General features: G+C 47.0%; 1 pseudogene; it reads right to left on the reverse strand.

Moving 5' to 3' along the window:
• Positions 1 to 6874: 6874 nt before the first annotated feature.
• Positions 6875 to 8219, reverse strand: LOC136485965 (subtilisin-like protease; annotated as a pseudogene).
• Between the last annotated feature and the right edge of the window lie 2132 nt (positions 8220 to 10351).

Consider the following 10351-nt stretch of genomic DNA (forward strand, 5'->3'; position numbering starts at 1 on the left):
GAGCGCCGCTGCTGCCGGCCGCTCGGGCATGTGCCTAGCGAGCCCACGCGGGCCCCAGCGCGCCTCCTCCGGCCGCCGCTGTAGCGGGCCAACGCCGCCGCGCCGCCCAGCCGGCCCGGCCGAGCCCCTCTCTCTCCGGCGCGAAGCGCAGCAGAAGCTCATTTTTCCTGATGGCCATGCCGATCTGTCCCAAGGTAGAAGAAGGACCTGTTCGCGATTATTTATTTTTAAAAATTGCAGATAGGTCCTTAGTCTATTTAATTTCTATCTGTTTCATCTATAATTCATTCAAATCGAATCCGAATTCAGTTCTTTTTGTTTCCATTATCCAATAAATATTCCTAGCCTTGTTTTATCATATGACCACTATATATTTCATCGATGTCATCACATTTCAAGTGAAATACCTGAAATGCCCTTCCTCGCGGTAAACCTTGCAACATCAATATCTCCTCCGTCCGATCTCCGTTTTCAACGGTTTTTGTGCTCACATGATCGTAGAAATAAGCCCTATGCATAATTAACATTTTCATAGGTTGTTTATCATGTTTGGTGTACTGTTTTTATTTATTTGTATATGTTGCTTGTATGTTTGTGCGCCCGAAGTTTGTCGTGAATGGAAGGAAAGATGGTTGCGGATCTCGAAGACCAAGTGTTTGAGTTGTTATGCGTTTCTAAGCCTAAGGCAAGTGTCCTTGACTATACTTGCACCTACTTTATTTTTATTTTGAGTTAGAGTAGCTAGACCATTAGTTGCATGTAGAGTCTAAATTTGAATCCCCATGCTAGGGTTTACTAGAACTTGTTTTTATCACCCTTAAAACCCTTGGGTTGGATGGGTAGAATCATGCTTAGCCTTGAAGTCTTGGGTTGGGAAGGTTTAATATTAATTTTGACTAATGATTTATGCAACTTTTATGTGGGTTGGTAACCCGTTGGTGGTAGTAACATGGTGAGTAGGCAAATCTGGCATGATGGACTGTTTGGTTGAGATTGGTTTATGCCATGGTATGGCGGCTGATGTTGGTGGATTGGGTTTATGCTAGTATCCTGCCTGGATCCCATGGACCGGTTCTCGAAGCCTATAACCCGGCTTAACAGCACAACCACGAGGTTTGGAATGGAACGAACCTGGCCAATTAATTAGTTCCTCCAAGTTAGGCTACATCAGGTTTGTTTAGTGGCACAAGAGCAATCCCCTGGGGTCTTTGACTTATGTACGAGGGGTAAACATTTAGTGGAGGTGTAAAACAGACTTGGAGGGGCTTTGTAAAGGCCTTGTAGTGAACCCTGCCGATCTACCTTGGAAGTTGGTCAAGAGATTAGTTACCTCGGGCAAAAGGGCATCTAGATTCATGCGCGAAAGTATGCATCCTCTACAGAGTGTAAAATTAATATATTAGTCGTGCTTACTGTCAAGAGCGGCTTGGACTTCTTCGAGATTAGTGGATCTTTGAATCTTTGATGACAGACGATGGCTGGTTCAGATGGAGCTTGGATGGAATCCAAGTGTGGTGCTCGGATGGGATCTGAGTGTTGGTTCAAGTGGTTCTCTGAGGAGAAGGCATATCTCACCTAGATAAATAAGTGCTTGTGTCAAACCTTGTAAGCTTTTCTTTGTGTTGGCCCTCATGTCATACTTTACCTACACTTGTGGAGTACATTTCGATGTACTCACCCTTCTCTTTGGCCCCCATGCTACCCGACCTAGCTCTTCGGTCTAGGAGATGGAGTTTCCAGAAGATGGTGTTTCCCGAAGACGGTGTCGATGCTAGGTTAGTGCACCCCTAGTCGGCTACCTACGGGGATGGAGACTTTGCTCTGCTGGAACTCTGATATAATTTTTGTGTTTAGACCCTCTGGTCATTTTGTAATATGTAATCGCTTTGTAATAAATACTGCAATGTATCACTATTGTCATCGCATGTATGAATAAACAGATCCTGACATACATGTGATGTGCATTCGGTTTTGTTTTATAAAACCAGGTGTGACAAGGTTGTACATGTTTACTACTTATAACTTGACGAGTTAGATTCATGAGCATGTCATTCCTTTAATCTACGTCATGCCTTTCGCAAATTAAAATGCCAATTAAACTCCCTTGCATCCACCAAACAATTATGTTGGAATAAGTCCTCTTAGTACGGTATTTATGGTGCTGCTGTTAAGCTTTTACATGTGCTTCAGACTTGGTGACATTGAAGCCTATCAGACTCTGGGATGGACGTCCCCTACAAGCTACGATTACTCTGATGACTAGTTGCTCGAGAGTAAGGGAGAAACTAGAATGATGGGTTAATAATGAAAACCTTATCTGAATGTAACTTCACTTTTTCTTGCACCTGAAACCATGTTGTAACTAGTTAAATTAATCATAGTCGTATGATGTTGAGCTATGTGAATCTTGATGATTGTAACTCTACAAATGATCCTGCGAGTATTTCTCACGCGATAGGAGTTTGAGGGTGGCAACTCCATGGACCTCTATATATTGACTCAGGGGTTAGCACCAAGTGAGTTCAGAGGACGACCCGCGGTGCTACCTTGGTGGGCCATGGCAGAACCCTTGGGCAGCCGTTTATTACTGGCTGCAATCAGCTCCAAATCACACCTTTTTTTAATTGTGCTAACTCCCACAAGATCCACTTAGTATTTTCACAAACATTTTGAAAGGATTTTCACTTGCATCCTAACACGTCACTAGGTCTAGTGCATATGCAACGTCATTTCACACCTAATGGCACTTAGATAACTGATTAGATTTTAGAGTTCTGCTCTTAATAGTACGGTTATCTATCCTAAACCCAATCACGCACGCAATTGAGTCTTGCACTGAAATACAAAATCCCTAGCAATATCTTTGCCATCACTCCATAGGTTTTGTTTGTCTTTCTTCTTTCCAAGGTGAGAGCTTGTTCCAATTGGATTGATCACCATTCATCCATCTCCATGCCTTGCTTTCCACCTTGACGTGGACCTAACCTAGCTTACTCACACACTTAGCCAGTGCTGGCCTTGCGGTTTTTTGACCTGGAGCCAAACTAAAACTCAGGACCCTTTATAAACATGATAAAAAATAATACTCAACATTAATATATAAAATTTTATCACATTTAAATGGTATCCAAAAGCAATATTCGTATGAGGTAATTATACATATTAGAATACCCAAAAAATTCTTCTAACGTTACTTGATTCAAAGTCGGTAATGATGGTTTCTTTGTCCGTGGACCCTCTTTGTGATTTGTGCAACTCATTTACTCGTTCTCTCCTTTTCCTTTTCTCACTTCCAAAAGCATACTTTCTCATGGTGCTAAATTTTAGAGAAATAGTTAATTAGTAAAACTGTAAAAGCATCACAGCAAGACAAAACAATATGATCTTTAGACGTCCAGCAATGGCGGTGTAGAATCGTCGAGACAGAACTAAGCGGCCGCCACCTCCTTGTGTTAGAATTGAAGCTGAACCGTCGCTGCGTATTGCTGATCGAAGACGTGTAGTATTTGCTTTTTGGGCCAAAATAGTAATATATAGTGCTAATACTAATCCGGTTTCTAATACTAGAAGTACATACATATATCGAAGGGGGCCTAGTGGCGTGGGGGCCTGCAGCGGCTGCTACACTTAGCAAAATGTTAGTTCATTGGTTGTCTCAATTACCAAAATCAAATATAATACTTTTAGCAATCTGGTTTGTGAAGATAATCTAACTACAAACTGAATATGTTGATCAGTTTACTAGTCTTTGACCATATAAATCACTTGGATTCACTACTACAAATACACAATTTCCATCGAAACAGAGGCAAACCCAAGATTTGAAAAATGTGTATTCAAAATTTCAAAAGATAAAGAAATAGGTTGATTTAACTCTATTTTTTAACATATATAATTCGTTATACCCTTAAATACCATTGATCACAGAAAATGGTAAGTATTTAATGAATACCATTGAATACTCTGGGGGCCGCCACCATGAAACATCCGATTATTAGTACACTAAATTGCAAATTAGAGCAAGTATAATAGCAGGCTGTAGGCCGACTAAATGCTGAGGTGGAGGAGAGAGGGGAGGAGAGAGAGGAAAAGTGGGCTGTAAGCTTACAACCGGCTTGGGCACAAGAACCAAGAAAGTCTGTGAGAGAGACAAGTGGGCCATGTATTAACTGTAAAGAGCCAACTACTATATGAGAGCAAGGCTAATAATACAGCCGGCTTGCTGGCTGTAAAGTTCTTTGCAGCCTTTTCTCAGCCCACTCATACAGTGGTTAGCTCTTTACAGTTAATACATGGCCCACTTGTCTCTCTCATAGACTTTCTTGGTTCTTGTGCCCAAGCCGGCTGTAAGCTTACAGTCCACTTCTCCTCTCTCTCCTCTCCTCTCCTCTCTCCTCCACCTCAGCATTTAGTCGGCTTACAGCCTGCTATTATATTTGCTCTGAGTGGGCTGAGAGAAGGCTGCAAGGAACCTTACAGCCAGCAAGCCGACTGTATTATTAGCCTTGCTCTTATGCACTATATATATATGCGTGCATATAGTCAACATACTGAAACAAGCATAGTATGCAAATAGAAGTGGGAAGAGGTACAGCGCGTAATCAACGTACTTGAATCGCCATACGTCCGTCCGTAACTCCGTATATACGTGGAGTACATGATTCGTCATGTACTAGTGATCTTTTTCTTCCACGTGTTGTATGTGTGTGTGGGATTTGTAACTCAAGGACGACGATCTTTTGGACATCACAAGCTGCAGCATGCATGTGACGCCTCTGACTAAATAACTTGATCTTTTGGACATCAAGGGTCTAACGAAGATGACCGGTTTCTTTCATATATGGGCCTCTCAGAAAAGCCACTGCACTAAATAGGACTGCTTCTACAGGTAGGCCTTGACAATTGTCGTCACACATAAAGTTCATACCATATAGAAATAAAGTTGAACGAAAACAAATATCATATCAAAATTGTAGAGCTTACATGATCTACAACCTTTTTTTTTACCGTTTATAGCCCGATTATTCATTAAAATTCTTAGGTTTAGAAATTCAAGTGTTTGATTCTTTCAAACGATGTTGGATAGATATTAACACGGTATATACTAAAGATGTAACTCTATAACTATCTAGAGTTTTGTGCTCCCTCCATTCGAAATTATAAGTGGTTTTGACTTTTCTAGGTACATAGCTTTTGCTATGCATGCTATATCTAGATATATAATAAAAACTATGTATAGATAAGCCAAAGCGACTTATAGGTTTAAATGGAGGGAGTAGTTGACAACATTTTCATGCAGTTTATAGCCCAATTATTTGTTTTAAGTTCTTAGATTTTGAAATTTCGAAGTGTTTGATTGTTTCAAATGATGTTGGATGTCGTGGTATATACTACAGTTGTAACTCTTATCATGATATATAACTTTGTAGCTGGCCACTTTTATTTGTATTTGAGATTGTTTAGAGGCCACAAATGTTAGTTTTCATTTCTCAAATTTTGAAATTGGAAAGTTTGATTTGAAAACAACCTATATATACGGGTATCGTGACTGCCTGGTGCGGCATCAGGATTTCTCTGCGATGTAGTACCGTCAGCGGCGAAAACAATAGCATGCGCCGCGAACTATTTGGCAGGATTGCCATGGTGAGCTAGCTATAGTCGATTTTTAATCGTATCGAAATAGGCCCAATAAAAAGCTTGTCTGAGGGTGGAGCTCTCGGGTTTGAATCCTTGAATGGGTCTAAAAATTGCTATTTTTGGGCAATTTGTTCTGACCTGAGCCTTCACCACCAAAAAAGTTCTTCTGTTGTTAGGTATCAGCATCCATTGCTAGTCTTGCTGCCTGTACGGCTGTACCTTTGTACTCGTCTATCACCTGCTGTTTTCTCCTGGGTTGTTTTCATGTAACCATGGCACTGGTTGCCTAGGGTTCTGCACTAGGAGCGTAAAAGATTTCGTGCAGAACCAATCGGACAAGCTCAAGTACGTGAGTATTAAGCTGATTTATTCGTCAAATTATCTCTGTGACAAATTGATGTAGAATTTTAACATGTCCATGAAACAAAAATTGTTGCCATCATTTTTATCTTTCTAATGGAACTAGTTTTACTCAAATCCGGTTAGCGGTTGATGAGTTATACTTGAAATGGTGCAGCTGCCCAGTAAATGCAAGGCTGCTCTAAAACCTGTTTCTTTTTTTTCGCAGTTTTCCAATCTTTTTCACTGTTGCCGCTTGAGAATTAGAGTTTTAACGCCACAATGGTGCTGATGTTCTGTCAATCCACAGCCTTTATTTGAAACTTGGTTTGGTTGGTATACAAATGAAACCTCATAGGGAAGACAAACTCAAGAAAATACTTCAATCAGCCTCTTGGCAAGTAGTACACACCATGCCCGATCGACCAGGAAGGCGACACCATTTTATTAGTGGATATGACACCATACAGTGCACACATGTGAGTGGTTAGGTCACCACCGTATGTATGCAGTGCCAGGATAAGTTCGAGTATTCCATAACAAGCTTATTATAAGAAGTTATTTATTAATAATAGAGTTAAATGCATCGTCGATCCATTAACTTTTACCCATGTTTCACTTAGGTCCATCAAATACGAAAGTGGCTTTTCAGGTCCATAAACTTTTGAAGTGATGCATCTCTAATCCATACCCATTTATTTATCTTTTTAATCTAACGTGACAGTCCATGGTGTCGAGTCCACGGTCAGCACAGGCAGCGGCGCAGCGGATGGGGGAGAAAGGCAGCGGATGGGGGAGAAAGGCTCATCGTCCATGCGCAGCCGCTGCTCCGGCCTGTAAAAGGCGACGCCAAGGTGTTCTCCTCCACCACCCAGCAGCGCGCTCAGCTTACTCGCTCGCCTGCTCTCACTTCGCTTTGCCACGCGTATACCGTATACGGCCGTATGCACGAGCCGGGCTTGACGGTCGTCGCAGGACGAGGTGAGCAGCTCATGAGCATCCCCTCGCTCTTCCCTCCCTCCCTGTGGTCTTCGCCCTGCTTCCCTCCGTCCAACCCGAGCTGCCCACGAGCTCCACGAGCTCAGCCATGGCGTCGTCCATGTATGAAGCAAGAAGAGCCCTCGTGACCGTTGCTAGCTTCTCTCTCTCCCTTCCCATGCATGTGTGTATGACGCGTGGGTCCTAAGCAATAACTCCCGTCTGATCGCCGACTTGATCGCGACCGGTGACCAGTCTGGGTGCAGGCTCTTGAGGAGCGCCGCGATGCCGCTCAGGTGCGGCGTCGACATGGACGTCCCGGACTCGACGAAGAAGGAGAGGTCGGCCCCGCCGTCGGAGAACTCCGTGCGAGTCGCTCGGCGCCCACGCCGCGAGGATGTTCATGCCGAGGCCCGTGATGTCCGGCTTCAGGATGCCCGGGCTCGCCTTGCTCGGCCCACGGGACGAGAAGAAGGTGACCGTCGGCGACGGGTACGAGCCGATGATCGTCCCCTTGAAGTCGATGCTCGCCGTCCCGTTGGCCGTGGAGTTGAGGTAGGCCATGATCTTGGCCCCAGCTTCGTAGGTGACGTGCGACACCGGGAGGACATGCGCGTCGGCGAAGGTGGTGTACCCCTCCGCCGCCTTGTTCATCACGATCATGCCCACGCCGCCGTACGCCGCCACGGTCTGGCTGGCCTCAATGCGGCCGCTCAGGCCCCTGCTCTCGCAGAGCACCACCTTGCCAGTCACCTCGGCGCCGCGCAGCACGCTGCAGTCGCGGCTGGCGTCGAAGCCGTCCGCGCCGGGGTACAACAGCGGGAGCGGGTCCGCGGTGGAGTTGTTCCTGGACTGGAACAGGGACTCTCCGTGGAACTCCTCGCCGTTGCCGAGCTTCACATTGGTCCGTATCGCGCGGTCCATGGTGCCCGCGGCGACGGTGAGCATCCACGGCGCGCCATTGCCGACCGTGCCGCCTGCTTGCGACAGAGAGCACCTCGGCTTGCGAGCGTCGCCTGCTTGCGACGATAGTGGCGCTGAGGTGATGGAGCGTGCAGGGGGAGTGATGGCGCAACAGAGGTGAGTGGAGTAGGGCGGCGTGTGTGCCTTGCTGCAGCGGGTGGCGATGGTGTAGACAACTTGCTCTGCCGTGGCTCAGGGCGATGGGACGACGCGAGCAGGGTCTGGGTGGCGTGTAGCGGGGGAGGTGAACTGAACGTGAACACGCGGTGGCGAGCTCAGGCGGCATGTGTACGTATACCATGTATGTACGTACGCGTACGCAGACGAACGCATGCAGAACGCGGTCACGTACCTCTAGTCTACTACTCTGGTGACTGATAATGAGATCGAGCAAAGCTACTCAAACGGAGCGAACAGGCAGCAGGGCGCGTCGGCGAACACGTCGGCCTGCTGGAACACCGAGAACGCGCCGAGCCGGCCTTGCAGCAGCGCGAAGTCCTCCATCGCCAGGTCCAGGAACGCCCGGTAGTCGTCGTCCGCCGCAGCCTCGGTCCCGTAGGTCGACGCGGCCGAGGAATCGTTGCCGCCGAGCTCAGCAGGCAGCGCCTGCGCCGGCACACCAGCAGCCGCCGCACTCGCCTCCGGACCATGCCCCTGCTGCTGCGCGGCTGCACCGCGGAAAGAATCCCCAACCTCGGAGTTCCAGAGGCGCAGGAAGATGTCGGGCGCCGCGTGCTCGGCGGCGACGGCGGTGGACGACGACGAATAGGCTGTGGCGGAGGTGATCGTTGTTGTGGCCGAGGACGAGAGCAGGGATAGGCGCGCCTCGCTGGCGACGGCGACAGCGAGCTGGGCGGCAGCAGCGCCCTCGCCGGCGACGTCGCCACCTTTCTCCCCCATCCGCTGCGCCTCTGCCTGTGCTGACCGTGGACTCGACACCGTGGACTGCCACGTCAGATTAAAAAGATAAACAAAAGGGTATGGATTAGAGATGCATCGCTTCAAAAGTTTATGGACCTGAAAAGCCACTTTCATAATTGATGGACCTAAGTGAAATATAGGTAAAAGTTAATAATATAACTTATTATGCACGTACTTAACTAAGGATCAAGGTTTTAAATCTCCGGCTATAGCTGCAGCTATAGCCGGAGATAGCTGCTGGACAAGAATATAGCTAAGCTATTTAACCTTTCGCGCTAACACATGGCACGCGCTAATAGCCGGCGAAATCTGGATTTAGCCGCTAAAAGAATCGTATTTTAGCTGCAGCTAAAATCTTGTCGGGCCAACTAAATGGGCCAGCGGCCCAGCTATGATCCCAATCCACCCCCAACGTAACCCTAGCCTCATTCGAGTCCAGTCTCCCACTCGCCTCTCCTCTAGTTTCTGAGAAGGACCAGGCGCGGCGGCAGCTGCCGGTCGCCAAGCGCGGCAGCGAACCAGATCTCCAAGCGGTGGAGTGAAGCACGACTGCACGGGCGGCGGCGACGGTGTGCAGCACAACTGCACGAGCGGTGGCGTCGATGTGCAGCATGAGCGACTCTCCTCTTCAGCTAGGCTGCTGCGCCGGATTCCCAAGCGGCGGCGGCGGCGGCGTTGTGTAGTACGAGCGCCCTCGACAGTTTAGTATGTACTCTGTGATCTATGTCTATCTCGTACTAGCAGCTTATGTAGTATGAATGTCCGATCATTCCCCAACCCCAACCAGGAGCACCAACTCCATGACAGATCAATCTAGTAGCTTCCTTCTCTGATGATATATGTAGTATGTACTCTGTGAATGATGTGTTTATCACTTACCAGCTTATGCACTCCAATATTCTGTGTTTTTTATCTGATTTTTGTAAAAAACAGCTAAATGTCATAGCTGGAGCTATCTCTGGCTATAGCCTCACTTACCTGTTGAGAAGGACAACAACTAAATGGTTTAGTCGGAGATTTAAAATCTTGCTAAGGATTTGTCCGATTGGCTGTCACAGTCGGTCCCGTCGCCACCAGTGCTGCCGCCACATCATTGATCAGCGCTTCGAGCAGACTGCCCGACCCTTCCAGTGCTGCTTTTGCATCTTCCAGGCCCACGACCGCCTGCCTCACGATCCCGTCCGCCACATCATCAAGCAGCTGTGCCCAGATGGGGTGGCAGGCAGTGGTGATGACGAGAAAGGCAACGAGAAGGGGTTTGGCACCCATTGTCCCTCTTGCTAAAGACTAGGGATGAAAACGGATTGGATACGAACGGATATCACCGATATTATATTTGTTTTTATATTTCTGTCCAGATTCGGATTTGAATACGAATAGTGCCAACTATGTTGGATAGGATACGATTGGATATCGACATCATAAATATGCGATTTGAGTATTCGGATACGAATACGGTATCGGATGTTGGATATCCGGACTCAGATACGGACAGATCTCAACCCCTCTAAAC

This window comes from Miscanthus floridulus, chromosome 10 (genome assembly GCF_019320115.1).
Source record: "Miscanthus floridulus cultivar M001 chromosome 10, ASM1932011v1, whole genome shotgun sequence".
Taxonomy (NCBI): domain Eukaryota; kingdom Viridiplantae; phylum Streptophyta; class Magnoliopsida; order Poales; family Poaceae; genus Miscanthus; species Miscanthus floridulus.